This window comes from Oratosquilla oratoria, unplaced genomic scaffold, assembly GCF_046742065.1.
Source record: "Oratosquilla oratoria isolate Oo_2021 unplaced genomic scaffold, ASM4674206v1 SCAFFOLD69, whole genome shotgun sequence".
Taxonomy (NCBI): domain Eukaryota; kingdom Metazoa; phylum Arthropoda; class Malacostraca; order Stomatopoda; family Squillidae; genus Oratosquilla; species Oratosquilla oratoria.
This window is the reverse complement of record NW_027467733.1, coordinates 607,501-625,000: the sequence shown is the minus strand read 5'-3', so window position 1 is coordinate 625,000 and position 17,500 is coordinate 607,501. Positions and strand designations below refer to the sequence as shown.

General features: G+C 48.5%; 1 protein-coding gene across 4 annotated transcripts in view; it reads right to left on the bottom strand.

Moving 5' to 3' along the window:
* LOC143023897 (heterogeneous nuclear ribonucleoprotein K-like) overlaps positions 1–17,500 on the bottom strand; it is a 185,791-nt gene that overhangs the window by 22,594 nt on the left and 145,697 nt on the right. The window lies entirely within an intron of this gene.

The following is a 17,500-nucleotide window of genomic DNA, read 5'->3' as shown; positions in this document are numbered from 1 at the left end:
AACAGTGATAATAATATCAATAAAAATAAAAGATTAAGGCATACTTATGCTGCCTTAGTCGAAGTCCTTTTTGAAAGGACAGTACTTTGTACCTCCACAAACGGAACAAGCGGACCAGAGAACCACCTGCAGCTGGTCTCGGCTCCCGAACCACCTGCGCCCAATAAAGCGAGGATGGAAGAGGACGCCCCGTTGATCAATGAACCCAAAACACGCGAGGACACCACTCGCCCCCCCCCCCCAAAAAAAAAAAAAAAAAAAAAATCCCCCCATACCAGTGCTTCTATCCCCGGGGACGATATCGCGTCATGGCTAAAGATGATAATGGAATCCATTCCATAAACAAAATGGGAGGTGCGAGTGAAGGATGGGGCCAAATGTGTATTAGGGCGTCACGTTTAAGAACATGTACAATGTAAGGGAGTGGAAGGTACAATATGACAGAGGTCCGTCTTTCGAAAAGTAAAAATGTTGGGAGATGACAGCATCTGCCTGCCCCCCCCAAAAAAAAAAACAAAAAAAAACCCTGAAGCCTTCCGAAACCTTATGGTGAAGGTTCAGTATTGATTGAATCTTGGGAGGCCATGTATAATCGAATGCGGGTTGGATACTGTGACCTTTAAGTATCAGGAACTGGAGTAGGGGGTGGGGAGTGGGGGGGGGTGCTGAGGAGGGAATGGGGGAAGTACTCCCCGACGAAGGAGAAAGCGAACAGGCCTGGTCCAGCATCCGCTCTTCTTCATCCAATAGTTACTCGGCCATTGCACGTTTTGGTTTTTAGTTTTCATATTCTTTTCCTCCCCTAGCAAGAATGTGATATCGGGGTTCTTCTTGGGGGGTGATGAGAGTAATAACAAACATAACACACACACACACACACATATATATATATATATATATATATATATATATACATAATGTAGCCTAATACTTTCATGATAGCAGTTCAACAAAATATAAATTCCATTTGTAATCTATCATCTTACGAAAATTAACGTCATACTGTCAAGTGTATCAAAATTCAAAGAGAAAAAGAGCGAGCGAGAGAGAAAGAGAGAAAATTACCACGAGGGCTTGACCCCCCCCCCGCCCCCTCCCCCGACCCAGCGGGTGCACCTCCTACATTCCGGTCTTCCTCGTGGTCTCACTCCTCCCACTCCCCGTCTCACGAGGCGCCTTGACGCAGGAGTTCCTTCCTTGTTCTTGCAACACTATCAACAAGTCTCTTGGGTCTCTCTTCGACCAACAAGACTTCCATCATCAACTGGGCCACCTGCTCTTCAAACACCCACAATCTTAGAAATATTATTCAACATTTTCATAGGTCTATCGCTCTTTGTGGATACATCAAACATATGTATCTTCATGTATGTATTCAACATGTATTCATGTATGTATATGTATTCAACATTTTCATAGTCCACCGATCTTTGTGTGTGTGTGTGTGTGTGTGTGTGTGTGTGTGTGTGTGTGTGTGTGTGTGTGTGTGCGTGCGCACGCCTTACAAGCACATTGGTAGTCCGGATGAGAATCCAGACTTAATCCCAACACTGAAGACGAGAAGAAAGTTGGACCCTTCACCGCTTCCAAAGTCTCTGGTATGCTGCAGTGCCATAACACTCCAAACGAGCCACAGCACACGCACGCACGCGCACACACACACAGAACCCAATTACATGGTTCAGAGGGGAGAGGCGAGGAAAGGGTGAGGGATGAAAAGAGGGGAAAAGGGAGGAGGAGGAGAAGGACAGGAAGAGGGAGGCAGAAAGGTGCAAGATAATATTTGAGGGAAATGGGCATAACTATAAGATACAGGGAGAAGAGGAGGGACGAAGGAGGGGAGACAGCGAAATGGGGCTAAAGGGTGGACGGTAAGGATAGGGGTGAGGAAAAAGGGAGGTATAGAGAACAGAAAGAGAGAAGGGGGAGAGAAGATGGCTGACGGTAAGGAGAGAAGGAAGGATGGAAGGGTAAAGGGTGGTAGGTATGGAATGAGCTAGGTAAGTAGGAAGAGAAGGGGCCAAGCAGAGAAGTTGGCTGAGGGAGTGAAAGAAGGAAGGAATGAAGGAAGGAGGTAGTGAAGGGGGGATGAAGGGAGGGGTGGAAAGAGGGAGGAAGACCCGGAGAGAGAGCGGGAGCGGGAGGGATCGATAGAGAGGAAGGGGGGACGGTGCTCCCTCGGGAATGCTTGCCCTCGTTCGCTCCTGCAGCCCCATGCGGCGGCTCGGCGGCTTCCGAACCCCCCCCCCAACCCCCCAAGGGTGGGGAGGGGAAGGGGGCGCTGGCAGAGGCAAGCCTGCACGGGGGTTGGATGTCACCCAGAGCACTCGTGAGTTCAAAGCAACGAACGGGCCACGTTCTGAACTAGTGATGCGTCTCTTTCCCTTCGTGTGCAACTCGGCCAACGGAGGTAAAAAACACGTACACGGGCGCGCGCGCACACACACGCACATATACACACACACACGCGCGCGCGCGCTCAAAGTTTCGGTCCTACTTGGAGTGAACAAGAAGAGGATGAGGAGTGGAAGGAGTAGGAGGAAGAGAAGAAAAATAGAAAAGGGAGTGCGAGGTGTGGGAAGGGGGTGAAGTATAAGGAGCAAGGAGATGAGGTCGAAGAAGAGGACGAGGACGAGGAGGAGTAGTAGGAGTGGTAGGTAGGGGCAGAGGGATCCCGCGGCTCCCAGGGTCCTAATCCAACTACTCCATCTCGTCCTGGTCCCACGGAGGTGAACCTCGAAACTTTAGGAGACAAACCCGCTCTTCGCCCTCTTCCTGACGTCATCTGGAGGAAACATGGCGTCACTCCTTTCTCATGGAGAATGTGACATCACTAACAGGGTAGCCTGGGACCAGTCGTCCTTAAGTAACGCTCCGAAACGAATTATCACCATAATTATTATCTTAGGTTTTTTATTTACTGTTGCAAGGCCAGACGATTCCATTCAGCAGCCGGCCTTTAAACATGCATTCATCCTAGAGCTGGCGATTCGCCTCGTTTAGCTTCATTTAGATTCGCTTCGCTTCGCCTAAGGGGGCAAAGGCACCACCCACGCGCATCGTTTCCCATTCCCACCACCAGGGGGACGCTAAAATCATCATCCAGTTTCATCATCACTGTACTGTGAAGGGAAAGAGGGGAGAGAGAAGGAGAGAGAAGGAGAGAGAAGGAGAGAGAGAGAGAGAGAGAGAGAGAGAGAGAGAGAGAGAGAGAGAGAGAGAGGGGGGGAGGGAGAGAGAGGAAGACAGAAGTACTTTCCAAAATATATCTGAGCCTAACTTTGTTTCTTAAAATATTTTCTTTTGCCAAAACGAGGAAGAGTTATTCATAACACACAATGAAAACAAGAGTGAAAAAAAATAATAAAAACATATATAAAGTGATGTGTTACACTTGATGGTAGGGAAAGAGAGAGGAGAGATCAAATGATAATACACGAGGATTCATTGATCGAAAAGTATAATAAAATAAGCTTATGCACGATGCATGAATATATATATATGACCAGCCTGGAGAGTAATAGGCCACTAATTCAGATGCATTATGGGGAAATCCCTGCCGAACTCCCCCGACTGGTTAGCATATCATTGCACAGCTGCGAACAGCGAAGTGCCAATGAGTGCCAGAAAAGGTGGCTACCGCCAGTGACCGAGCCTGCGGCCGCATCACAGAGCCCCGTGGTGTTTTGTGAGGCACCGCCGATTCTCAATACAGCTGTCCCACCATCACCGCCACTCATGAGAGATGAAGGGATGAGGAAAAGAAGTTTGCAGGAGTGACGTGGCAAAAGCCGGCAGACAAACACTACGAACGAAAACCTCGGGCATCTAAGGGGAGTGACAGTCACCAATACCTGCTGGATTCGAACAGGGTACACGCAGAGCGAAATGAGAGGAAACCCAACGGTAATGATGATGTCATCATCACCATAACTAAAGTGGCTGAAACTGAGTAAATACCACGTACTACTGATTACCTGCATCTCTGGTGCCTGTCAAAATTGGGTAAGGTACCTACAGGAAATGAAATGTTCACACACACTCACATAAACACACTACTCGGAAACGTTCTTTAGAGAACCCAGCACACACGAGGAGGCCTATCTGACCCCCGTCAACCCTAGGGACCCGAGATCGCTCCAACGCAGCGACCGAAGGAGGGAGTGAGGGAGTGAGGGGGGGTCCCCGACCAGCCCCTTCTCACCAAAGGGCGGTGCCGAAAGAAGGAGGGAGGGAGGGGGCGGTGACGTGTCGCCTTCTCCTCCTCTTCCGTCTCCGCCACCAAACAAGGTTCCTTTGCGACTTCGTGTGACGGTGGATAGCGTTGAGGGATGCCCTCTGCGTGCCTCAGACCCCACCCGGGGGTTTGCCCCCCCCCCCGAGGGCCAAAATCTATGACCCCGAAGATTAGACCCCGACCCACTTAGGAGGAGGGAGGAGGAGGAGGAGGAGGAGGAGGAAGAGGAAGAAGATGAGGAGGAAGAAGGGAGGAGGGTTACTGTTCTACTATGCGTTGCCTACGCCCTAGAGCACCCAAAATTTCATTACATAAATATACCCCCTATCCTCTTACACACACACACACACACACATACACACAATCTAGGGCTGTTGTGGATTGTAGTTTACCAGCGCTGCTCTCCCAATATAGAACTCGCTGGACGGGAGTCGAAATATTGTTTTGGAGTTTCTTCTCTGCCAAATACCCCAAGCACAGGAATGGACTTCCTCCCCATGCACTCACACGGAACACTATGCAAACATTTTCAGTGAGGGTCGCCCCCTTATCGGGATAAATTCGCCAGGCGAAATCCATTAGAGACATTGCTTGGTGACATGACTGACGACTGAGGCAGCTTTGGACACCGCGCGGACATACCCTAAAACACCGTTTCCCAACCTAGGGAACTAGCACCCCCTGATGGTGCTGAAACAAATTTTAGGAAGCAATACATACACTTTCCTTTATCCTTCTAGTGATAAGATATTAGTTAGGGGGTACTGGACTGCTTAGACCTGACTACTGGGGAGTGCCCTTAGCGTCGGAAAAGTTTGGGAAACGCTGCCCTAGAATTACCTTAAGTCATTTGGAATAAAACGCCCTGGTCCCACTCCTCCCCAGTGAAGGGGTTCAAATTCCAACTGAACTATCACTTCTGGGGGAGGAGGGGTGTTAGTAACCTCCTTTGATCCCTACTTATCAGCTTCTCCCAGCCTCTATAAGGACCTCAAGGCGAGTTCGTGTGTGGTATATATATATATATATATATGTGTGTGTGTGTGTGTGTGTGTGTGTGTGTGTGTGTGTGTGTGTGTGTGTGTCGCGCACACCCGTGAATGATCACAAAAGTCTACGGAATACATGCGCAGCCTTTCACAACGTGCAAATGTAAACATCCGAGACACGCACTACTCTTATTACTTCTCTAATTATATTATTAATCATCATCGTTTTTTCATTTCACACGACAACGGTCAACTTTAATATAGACTCATTTCTTGAAAAAATTCTTAATTTATTATACCAATGTGTATTTTTTTTTTATATTTCGAGTCCCTCGCGGATGCACGGATGCGCGCGAGCGCGTTGAAGTGTGTCAGAGAGAGAGAGAAGGCAGAGAGAGAGAGAGAGAAGGGGAGAGAGAGAGAGAGAGAGAGAGAGAGAGAGAGAGAGAGAGAGAGAGAGAGAGAGAGAGAGAGAGAGAGAGAGAGAGAGAGAGAGAGTCACATGATTACAGACATCTTCATCAACACCCCACATCTTTCGAAGGTCAACCCTCATCCATCTCCTTGCAGCACTCAGCATCCGCTACCACGGTGTGATCTCCCCCAAGGTCCAGCATCCACCGCAACGATCTTCCCTGGGCCCAGCACCCACTCACTTCAAATTCCTTTCACAAAATCCCTGACACTCGAGTCCCCTCGCTCTCCCCACCGCGGGTCTTAATCCTTCCACGATCCCTCCCCCTCCCCGTCCCCCTTCCCATCGGTGCGAGGAAAACAAGGCGGGACAGACAAAAAAACTCCAAAGGGAGAGGGGGGCTTGGCCAAAGTAAAAGAAAACAGACCGATCAATCAGTAAAGGATGGGAAGAGATAAGGGGCAGTGTGTGTGTGTGTGTGTGTGTGTGTGTGTGTGTGTGTGTGTGTGTGTGTGTGTGTGTGTGTGTGTGAGAGAGAGAGAGAGAGAGAGAGAGAGAGAGAGAGAGAGAGAGAGAGAGAGAGAGAGAGAGAGAGAGAGAGAGAGAGAGAGAGAGATCCTTCCTTCCTTGCTACCTGGTTGGTATCCTGCTCCTTCTTCTGCCCTCCCTCCTCCTCCTTATGCCGGAAACGAGGGCGATGCCGGCAAGGGGGGGGGGGGAGGGGGTCGATCCCCTCGAGGCTCGGGCAGCGGCACCACCGGCCACGCCAGCCAACCCCCACTCTCCAGCCACCACCCGCGATCAGTTGACAAGGCAATCCGGCTATCTCCCCAGCAACGACTAATACTACGCTAACGTATTCCTTATCCAGGGAGGGCAAGCCTCCAAGAGATGCCTCCTAACTCAACTCTACCTCTTCACACAGCTCCGCGTAGTGTGTGTGTGCGTGTGTGTGCGTGTGTGTGTGTGTGTGTGTGTGTGTATTTGTGTGTGTGTGTGTATGCTGGCGCACGCGCGAGTTGTACATATACATACATACACACACACACACACTCCTTATTTACCATTTATCATACTCAAATTTTCATTCAGGTACTGTATTGTATTGTGTACGTGTAAGCGCAAGCAAGCGCGTGTGATGTATACCTACACACTCCTATCTCGTCGTCTTATGAACAGCAATGCTTCATTCTTTCACGTTTAACAAATAATCTGGAATAACAAAATGGCGAAAAATTAACCACCCGAAAAAAATTACCTCGGAACACGCATTTTTCTTTTTTACTCATTTATTTTCATTTTTCATTCCGCCGTCTAGTTTGTTGATCAAATAAATACCCCCCATCCCTACCCCCATTCTCCCACGGTTTTGTTCAATGGGGTATGAGAGACTCAAGAACATAAGAATGAAGGCGACTGCAGGTTTGGGGAAAACGCTGTAGATTGGTGTAAACGCACCCACCCATGCACACGCACGCACACACGCACACGCACACGCACACACACACACACACAAAGGCATTCTTCCCTCTAATGGACATTTCCCAATCCATTATTTTCCTTTTCAACCAAGTAAACAAAAACGCAAGAGACGATGGGGCCAATTTCTTCAGCCCACACACACACACGCGCGCGCGCACACACACACACACAAGGTTATGCCGTGGTTCCCCTAACCGTGAAATATGGCTAATGTGCCACAAGCTCGTGTGTGTTCCTGGAAGGGGATTTAACCAAAGATTACTAAAATGTTGAAGTATCTTAGTTAACCTCCCATTTCCATACGAACCCGGCGCACCACGTTGCCACACGACCAATGTTCGAGTCCAAATGAAAGGCGCGAAATGTGGCCCAAGTTTGCATAAATCCATGCGCATGGCTTGTCATCCCAACCCAACAGGAATGTGTTAAACAACAGGAAACTATTACCAATTGCTACAGTAAACATCTTCACTGGAAAAAAATAAAATAAAAAGCGAGAAACAATATTTTTCTATGAATACCAACCAACCTGAAAAAAAAAAATCAACTGGGACCACATTTTCACACACACTCGAACGGACCGCACACTTTCACGCAGTTTCGAACGCACAAACCTCAACCCTACATGCGCGCGCATCATCATTCTTGCGTTGGCTGACTTCATTTCATTTGCCTGCCAGATGAATGGCCGGGCGTAAATATACTTGTGCATAATGAGGCGAAGGAATGAGAAGAACGGGGTCGGCAAAGCTAAACACGGAGGAAAGTAATGAGGAAAAGTTGTGCCGAGGGGAAACTGCGAGGGGAAAAGTAAGGAGGGAGGGAGGGAGGGAGGGAGGGAGGGAGGGAGGGGTGAGAGGGAGGGGAGGGTATGATGGAGTGGGTGGGAAGGGAGAGAATTGGGGTAAATGAGAGGAGGGACGAGAGAACTCAAACCAAGTGAGGAGAGAGATAAAAAAGAGGAAAACAAGGAAGAAGTTGGTAATGATGGGGTACGGCAAACAAATCTGAGATATCCAGACAGAATCACTCCCACATATACATACATACACAAGTGTGTATGTGTGTGGGGGGGGTTAGTTTAAATATCAATCACTTGATCAACAACCCGAACTCCCCAACATGGTGGCAAAATAGACACCCTAACCCTTTCTTCTCCCCAATGATGAAGTATCCCAACTAGAAATTAGGACGCAAAGACCCTGAAAGGAGTTATTTTTATGTCCTCCGAGGGGGGGGGGGGAGGAGAGAGAAAAAAAGACTTCTTCCTGATTTTTGTAAATTGGTTTACCTCTCGGACCCCTTGGTTCTCGACAATTAGGCAAACCCAAGACCATTGGACGCTCCCTTCCGTGCCCCCCTTGCTTTGCCCTGCCGCCGCGCGATTTCATTCGTCCTTGGGGGCATTCCCATCGTCATCACCCACTTCGACGGCGAAAGAAGTGTGGTCGACCTCGATTAAGTTCTCCCCTTCAAGTGCCACTTTTATTACCTTATCATGGTTGCCGCCTATCGACTGTTAGCACTGGTTATGGACTGAACTGCACGCGCGCTCGCATGCACACATACACACACACTGACATTATATATGAATTTGAATCTAGGCAGGAAAACTTGATGGTAAGATATAGAACCACGCGAGCGATGCCCCATCCCTGTATACACTACGATTAGGTAAATACATGCAAACACACACACACACACACACACACACACACACACACACACACACACACACACACTTCACACCGCTGGAGCAATCACGTGACCAAGCAAAAGCAACCTGCCTGATCACCGATCGCCAGCTGAAACACTTCAACCAACTGGTGACGCTGCCATCTCTTCAGCAAAGAACCCTGTGCGAGTGAGCACCTAAGCGTGACGTAGCTATGTACGTGAATACGTCCGACGTGATGAGAAGGGTGTCTACCTGGGTGCCTGCCAAGAATGGACCCTATGACTGGTCTAGCTTGGGTGTGGCAATACGCTTTAAAGATGTTCATATACATTGCGCGTGCGTGCGCATGTGCGCGCGCTGGGAGGAGATGGAGTTGAGGGGGGAGGGGGGTATAGAAGAGGATGTGGAGAGAATGGGCGGAATGGGAATTCAAGTGAAAACGGGGACAAAGAGAGGAATTGGGGAATGAGGAGGGAGAGATGGAGTGTCAAGGTGGTAAGGGAGGAGGAGGAGGAGGAGGAGGAGGAGGAGTAGGAGAGGGAGGAGTGGTACAAGGCAGCAGAGACACCCTGAAGAAGACAAGAGGAGAAGGGTTGTGGAGAGAGAAACGAGGAAGACAGGGGGGGGGGATAAAGGGGTACAGATGGAGGGGGAGAGAGCGAGGGAAAGTGAGTGCGTGTGAGAGAGAGAGAGACAAAGAAAGGGTGAGGGTGTGTGTGTGCGTGAGTGCGCGCGCGTGTGTGTATATGTTTGTGTTTGTGTGTGTGTGTGTGTGTGTGTGTGTGTGTGTGTGTGAGAGAGAGAGAGAGAGAGAGAGAGAGAGAGAGAGAGAGAGAGAGAGAGAGAGAGAGAGAGAGAGAGAGAGAGAGGAGGAGAAAAAGACTGAGGAGAGAGAGAGAGAGAGAGAGAGAGAGAGAGAGAGAGAGAGAGAGAGAGAAGGAGAGAGAGAGAGAAGAAGAGAGACAGAAAGAGAAAGGTTGGGGATGATATGTCAATTACACGGATAGAAGACTGAGAGAGGGAATGGAGGGATGGAATGGAGTCAAGGAAAGAAGGAAGGAAGGGAGGAAGGGAGGGAGGGAGGGAGATGAGGGAGTGGGATAGAGAGGGAGGGGGAGGGGGAGGGGAGGGCGAAAGAGAAATCGATAAAAGAAGGTTGGGCTCCGTCGTCCAACACTTGCATCTTTAATGTACACACGCGTACACGCGCACGCACGCACACGCGTTTGCCAGCGAATACACGCACACGCACACACACACAAAGACGCACACAGAGCGTCGCTGTGGCAGGTTGGTTTCAGCCTCGCTTCGCAGGACAAACTCTACTTCCGAGATCCCAGGAGCTTACCTGGTAGTCCCAGCACACAGGACAAAGGAGGCCGGTTAGCAACGAAGCGCCTCCTGGCGTAAGCCCTTAAACAGTAAACTCAAAACCCAAAATTTCTTAAAGAGACGGCAGTGACCCCTTCGCTCGACGGCAAAATGTTTAGTACCACTCAGGAAGGAAGGAAGTGTGTGTGTGTGTGTGTGTGTGTGTGTGTGTGTGTGTGTGTGTGAGAGAGAGAGAGAGAGAGAGAGAGAGATTACGCCAGGAAGCACCTGGCTACCAAGATCGTCACCTTTGCCCTATGTGTTTGGAAGGCCTGGGCTGCTTGGAGTCGAGTTTGAGGTCCACTGCCTCGTACGCAAACACACAGTCACATGTGCGTATCCGTGTGCAACACATTTGCATAAATACCAAGTATATTCGCCTTGTGTCTATGTACACATTCGTACATACCCATGTACATATTTGTACAATGACCTACATACATTAGTGCATGTAGGCCTTTCCACTAACATCCTAAAACCATACACAATCATATACACATTGATCTAATGCAATATACACTGTGGAACATTTCTGTGTATATCCAGACCTATGTACACATGCAATCCAAAATGCGTGTGTGTGTGTGTGTGTGTGTGTGTGTGTGTGTGTGTGTGTACGCGCTCGACTGCGCATGTCGGTTTGAGGGCTGTGTGTTATGTACACAGAGGAGCTTTCAAAGTAATTGACCTACGGACGCGCTCCACCTATGGAAGGGCTCGCCCTCCCGAGGATTAGACGTGGGAATACAAGCGAGGCTAAATACAAATACTCTCGAATTGATTCACATCAACGTTTGAAAAAAAAAAGTCATCCAAAGTACACAAAAACATGTAAGACAGGTGGAAGAAGAAGAGGAAGAGGAGAAGGAAGAGAGGGAGGAAGAGGAGGAAGAGAGAAAAAAAAGGCGCAAATTGTGTGTGTGTGTGTGTGTGCGTGCGTGCGCGCATGCGTATTGCAAGACCACACATCAGTCAAATCTTGACTTCATTTTCACAAATTAAAAACCCTCGGCTCCGTAGTAACCGGCAACGGCAGAGAGAGAGAGAGAGAGAGAGAGAGAGAGAGAGAGAGAGAGAGAGAGAGAGAGAGAGAGAGAGAGAGAAAGAGAGAGAATGATACAACGATAGCCTTAGTCCGGGGATCGAGTGCCAGCCCTCTGTATTACATTATTCCCGTAAGCATCCTACCAGGGCGGTTAATCCCGACTGATGATCATGGGAGTTCAGAATAACCTGTGTCCTACACCATTCTTTCGAATCGAGACTAGGGGAAAGATTCAAGTAGACTGATTCACGAACAAGTGACGAGTGACATGGCGTGACGTGACAAAAACACACATATACATAAACACAAATCAAGGGGGGAAGGGGGGAAGGGGGAAGGGGGAAGGGAGGGAGGGAGGGAGGGAGGGAGAGACTGGGAGAGAGGAGAGAGGAGAGAGAGAGAAATCCACTCTTGCCCAAGCTCGATTAATTCATTGTTTTTGCGCCAATGCGTGCGCGCTATGCCACATCGATCCTCAAACAGATGACACACACACACGCACATTTATATACCAAAATCCTTTGACTTCACTCTCTCGCAAGACACTAAATAAAGACAAAAGTAAGGGAAGCTGGGCCATTGCAGGACCAAAGTGTAAATGCGACGTTATCCGCCCCCCCCCTCCTACACACACACACACTTCGCCCACTCCCTCCTCCCCTCCATTTCTTCCTCCCTCCTTTCTTGCCCAGTGGGGTGAAGTACTATTCCATTGTCGGAAGAGGTTGAGGAGGACGAGGAGCAGCAGGAAGACGAGGATGACGATGAGAGAGTCGAAGAGAAGACTAAGGAAAAGGAGGAGGAGGAAGAGGAAGAGGAAGAGGAGGAGGACAAGGAGGAGACGTTGACCATATTTTGCAAGGATAGCGAACCTATCCATTCTTTTAAATACTGAAGTATAATCAAAAGAAGAGCCTAGATACTCCTCCAACTCTTCCTCCTCCTCCTCATCGCTCAGGTTACGGCGAAGCCTCCAAACGGGATTAAGACTTGATCTAGTTCAGCCCTTCTCAACCAGTGACTTGCACACTTTGTAAGCTTCGCTCCAAAGGTATTCGGCCTTGATCTCAGTCCCCGTTTCTATTCACCAGAGGAGCGAACTCTGTGCCCAACGGGGGCTCCATCGACCGGGACCCCATCTGGGTCACGAGCCGACCTTTCTTCATGAATAAAATGGCATGCCGCGGCCAATAACGAAGACCTTTAGAATACTACATTGTATTGAGAGATATAGGGAGAAAGAGAGGGAGGGTGAGAGAACAAAAAAATAAATGAAAATAAAAAAATAATGATAAAAACAAAACAAAAAAACGAAAAAGAGGGAGACGAAGAACACAACGCGTAGCTAAGAATTGGCAGATGGTTCTGTCTTCATGGAGAACAAAGCTATCTGAAGGAGGAGGAGGAGGAGGAGGAGGAGGAGGAGGAGGGGAGAGAAGCAGTCCAAAAGTTAAAAAGTGCGAGACAGGTGGGCGGCCGGGTGGGTGTCTGGAAGGAGATCCATGGAGAGCCGGACGGGGACGGGGAGGCGGGGGACAGGTGGGCTAGAGGATGGGGAAGGACGGGGAGGGGGAAAGATAAGGGGAGGAGGAGTGAACGTGGGAGGAAGAGGAGGTTGGCGAAAGAGAGAAGAGACCTGGAGGAGGAGGAGAAGAGGAGAGGTGTGTGGAGACAGTGGGGAGCGAGAAGAAAGGAGAGTAGAATAATGAGAAGAAAATGGAGTGTATGGATGAAGAGAGTGAAGAGAAAGAATGGGGAGTGGAAGTGGGAAGAGGAGGAGGAAAAGGAGGACGAAGAGGAGAAGGATGGAGATGAAAGACAAGGAAGGGCATGAAGGGGATGGAGGATGAGGATGAGGATGCGGAAGAGGCGGATGGGGAAGAGGAGGAGGAGAGGGAGAGAGAGAAGACGGAGAGGAGGAAAAAAGGAGGGAGAAGAGAGGGAGGAGAGGGAAGAGAGAGAAGAAGGGAGAAAACAGAGGAGAGGGAGGAGTCGGAGGAGAGGGAGGAGTCGGAGGAGAGGGAGGAGGAGGAGAGGGAGGAGGAGGAGAGGGAGGAGGAGGAGAGGGAGGAGGAGGAGAGGGAGCCCTCATCCCTTTCCAGCACCAGGAGGAGGAGGAGGAGGAGGAGGAGGAGGAGGAGGAGGAGGAGGAGGAGTAGCACGTGAAGTTTTCGAAAGGTCGAATCAATAAACCGGATCAATGATGCAGGAACAACTGTCTGCAAGGTCCGCTGGCTCTTCCTCCTCCTCCTCTTCCTCCGATGACACCACCAAGAGCGCGCGCGCGCGCAAGCACCAACACGAGCGCTGTACGAGCGCAAAGTGTACTCTTTGCGTGAGTAAAGTTAATGACCATAAAATTCCACACAGAGTCTACCTTACATACATCCTATACAACCACTACCACTCAAATGAAAAAAAAGTATTACTTAACTACTGTACTATATTGAGGGGGGGGGGTTGCCAGGTACCTAAATGATAAACAAGCAAGGGAAGGCATACGCAAGAAGACTACAGCTATAATAAAAAAGGAAAGAAATAGTGGGGAGGGAGGGAGGGAGGGGAGGGGAGAGGAAGGAAGGAAGGAAGGAAAGAAGGAAGGAGGGTATGGGCACAAAGACATTTTTAAAAATAGGTGGAGAAAGTGACGGACAAGAGAAAAACTATGGGACAATGGTGGGCTCAAGAAGACGAAAAAGGAAGTAGAAGAAGGAAAAGGAGAAGGAGAAGAAACCAAAAACAGAAGGAGGAAGAGGAAGAGAAGGAGGAGGGGGAAGAGGAGGAGGAGGATAAGGAGAAAAAAGGAAAAGTAGAAGGAAAAAGAGAAGTAGAAAAAACGAGGAAAAGAAGAAAGAAAAGAAGGAAGAGAAAAAATAGAAAAAGGAGAAAAAGAAAAAAGAAAGAGGAAAGTACAAGATGGAGGAGGAGGAGAAAGGGTCCGTCTGCAAGAATAGTTGGTCCCTTTCATACCTGTTGTCACTTTTTTATTTAATACTCTGACTACCCTCGGTTATTTTATTTAGCTACATGCGACCACCTCGGCAGCGATGGGGTTCACCCTGTGGGGTCTTCCTTCAACCGAACAAAATCGCCTGACAGCAGACAAAATAAACACGCAAATCGAACAAGGCGAGCTAGTTAGTTTGTGTGTGTGTGTGTGTGTGTGTGTGTGTGTGTGTGTGTGTGTGTGTGTGTGTGTGTGTGTGTGTGTGTGTGATTTTTCTCTATCTGACTACTCTGCCAACTTACAAAATGAATTAGCTATGAGCTGGCTGCCGGATGACGTCACCTGGTCGACACGACCGACATGGTAGCTAGGAGGCCGATAACACGTCTGCTAGCTAGGTAGCTCGCCGCCCGCCCGGCAACCAACCCCCATATCCATCTCCCCTTTAAAGGCAATCTGACATTTGCCTACTGACCTTTGACCCTCCCCCACTAACCCCCTCTCCCCGTCTTTGCACCCCTTGCCCCCGCTCCCCTTTCCCCCCCTTCTCCTTTCCCTTCGCTTCCCTCCTCCCAAGTCAAGAAATCGGACATGACAAGTTCACTGCTGGACACGTGCCTCTCGGAAAAAAATTCGTGACGACCGCGTGACTCCATTTCCTCCTCTCTAGTAAATTCAGCAAAGTCAATTTCACTGCTGAATAAATATATCGCATCCTCTTTTTTATAATCTGCACGACTGTGCCCTTTACCACGTCACTCCTGCAAACTTCTTCCTCTCCAAATTCTTCCATGCTTCCTTCACTTGGCCTCGAGCATTCCCTCTCCTACGCCACCAACACCGCCCACATCAATTCTTCTTCCTCCCTATCCTCTCCTCCTCCCACACAAATCTCTCATTCTCTTCCACTTCTCCACTATCTCTTAAAACACGTTCCCCATCTATTCCTTCCTCTACACTCCTACCAATACCGACACCATCGCCAACACCTACAACAACCATCATTCAACCTCCAACCTCCCCCTCCTCTTCCACCATCACCTTCACCACCACAACTACCACCATCACTTCCATCACTAATACGACCTGTTTTACCACCACTAGCGTTTAGCGATGGGGCTGAGTGAAGAGTCCAGCGGGGCTGAGCTACACGCGGCGGTGGCTGAGAGCCCCGTGCCGACTACAAATCGGCCGCTATGTAAGGTCCACCTCGGTGCCCTCACGCCAGTCTAAAGACGGAGTCCGTGTGAATAGGTCCAATTAGGACCGGATTAAGGAAGCGGACCAGGTGGGTACTCAACACACGCACACACACAACACACAGTCACTGCATTAAAGGGAGATCCACTATCAAAGTGCTTAGTTCAACACAAGTTGGTTTAAATTGGACAACTTAAAAAATATACCAGCTCGTAATTAATCTTTTAATGACTGGAACTAGAAAACACAGACACACGCACACGCACACGCGCACGCACGCACACACACACACGCGCGCGCGCGCACACACACACACACACACACACACACACACACCAGTGCACTAGTGCCGTCGCTCGTAAGGCCCCCAAGATCAATACGATACACGAAGTAGCAGCGGCACCCATCTCATGTCCTCGTACCCAACGCGGCACTCTTAGTTCCCTTGTACCCAGAATGCTAAGCTGGCACTTATAGTTAAGCTGCCCTGTAACAAAAATTCTCAAATTAGCACTAGTCGCTGTCTTGTAACAAAAAACTAGCATTAGTTATTGCCTTGTAACAAAAAACTAGCATTATTTATTGCCTTGTAACAAAAATTCTCAAACTAGCACTACTCGCTGACTTGTAACAAAAAATCCCAAACTAGCACTAATCGCTGCCTTGTATAAAAAAAAAAAATCCCCAGACTAGCACTTGTCGCCGCCTTGTACCAAAAATTCTCAAACTAGCACTAGTCGCTGTCTTGAACCAAAAATTCTCAAACTAGCACTAGTCGCTGTCTTGAACCAAAATTTCTCAAACTAGCCCTAGTCGCTGTCTTGTGCCAAAAATTCTAAAACTAGCACTAGTCGCTGGCTCGTAACAAAAATTCTCAAACTAACACAGGCAACTGCCTTGATTTTTAAAATACTCGAACTGGTACTTTCATTTGCTTAATGTATGTGGCACCGACACATTCCTTGCCTTTCTTCCATCATGAATGCATATACCCGAAACGATAATTCTCCCAAAAGGGGCATTTAAACGGTCAAACCCGATTTGTCAAACAAGTGTTTGAAGTGATGTTTGACCGTGTGAATGGGGTACCTGGTTGTCAAACATGTTTCACAAACGTGTCTGACAACCAAATACCCTATTCACATGGTCAAACATCACCTCAAACTCGTTTGACAAACAGTTTTCAGTGTAAATGGCCCTCTTAGAGAGATTTTATTGACCCTACAAGACTCGAACCTCACCGCAAAACTTCTCCCAAGTCTGCCTGGCCCTTGGAGTGGCAGTGGCACCGTGGCATCTCGACAACTTGTAGCCCAGTTCCTCTTCAATAAACTCTGGCACCATCAGCACAATACCAACTGTGCGCCACAGAGTGGCACCCGTGTGCCATCTGTGTGCTCTCACACGGGAATCCTCTGCAGTACCAGCTGTATACCGCGGAGTATACGCCTCAACGAAGTGACATCTGGTCTCATCCCATCACGAGACTACTTCGGCGGTGCCACATCCCTGGCCCTGAGGTTGGCGACACTAATCAGTGCCAAAGTAAAGGCACCAACGAAGTAGGAAAAAAAGCAAGCGGACAGGATAATCTCTTCACCAGCTTCGGTGGACATGGCATCACCATCATCTGTCTCTTGTTTGTTGCCTCATAAGATGATGTCAAGTGACCACATTCGGATTTTGGATTAACATGGCATCTGTCCAGCAATACATACGAGCTCTGAGCTCCATCACACCAAAGCATTTGAAAATCTTGATTACAAGATGCAGGTTCTCTATTACGCAACTCTAACACCAGGGGACATTTCGCCAACAATATTTTCCTTAACAAAAATAATATTATATATATATATATATATATATATATATATATATATATATATATATATATATATTTGTGATTATATATATATATATATATATATATATATATATATATGGTGGAAAAAGAAGTCACGGGTCTAGTTCCGAGTTCCTGAGTTTATTCCTGACCGCTTTCGCTCTGTGCTTCTTCAGAGGAAACCGGTCAGGAATAAACTCAGGAACTCGGAACTAGACCCGTGACTTCTTTTTCCACCTTCATCAACTTGTCACAATGTACCAACATATATATATATATATATATATATATAT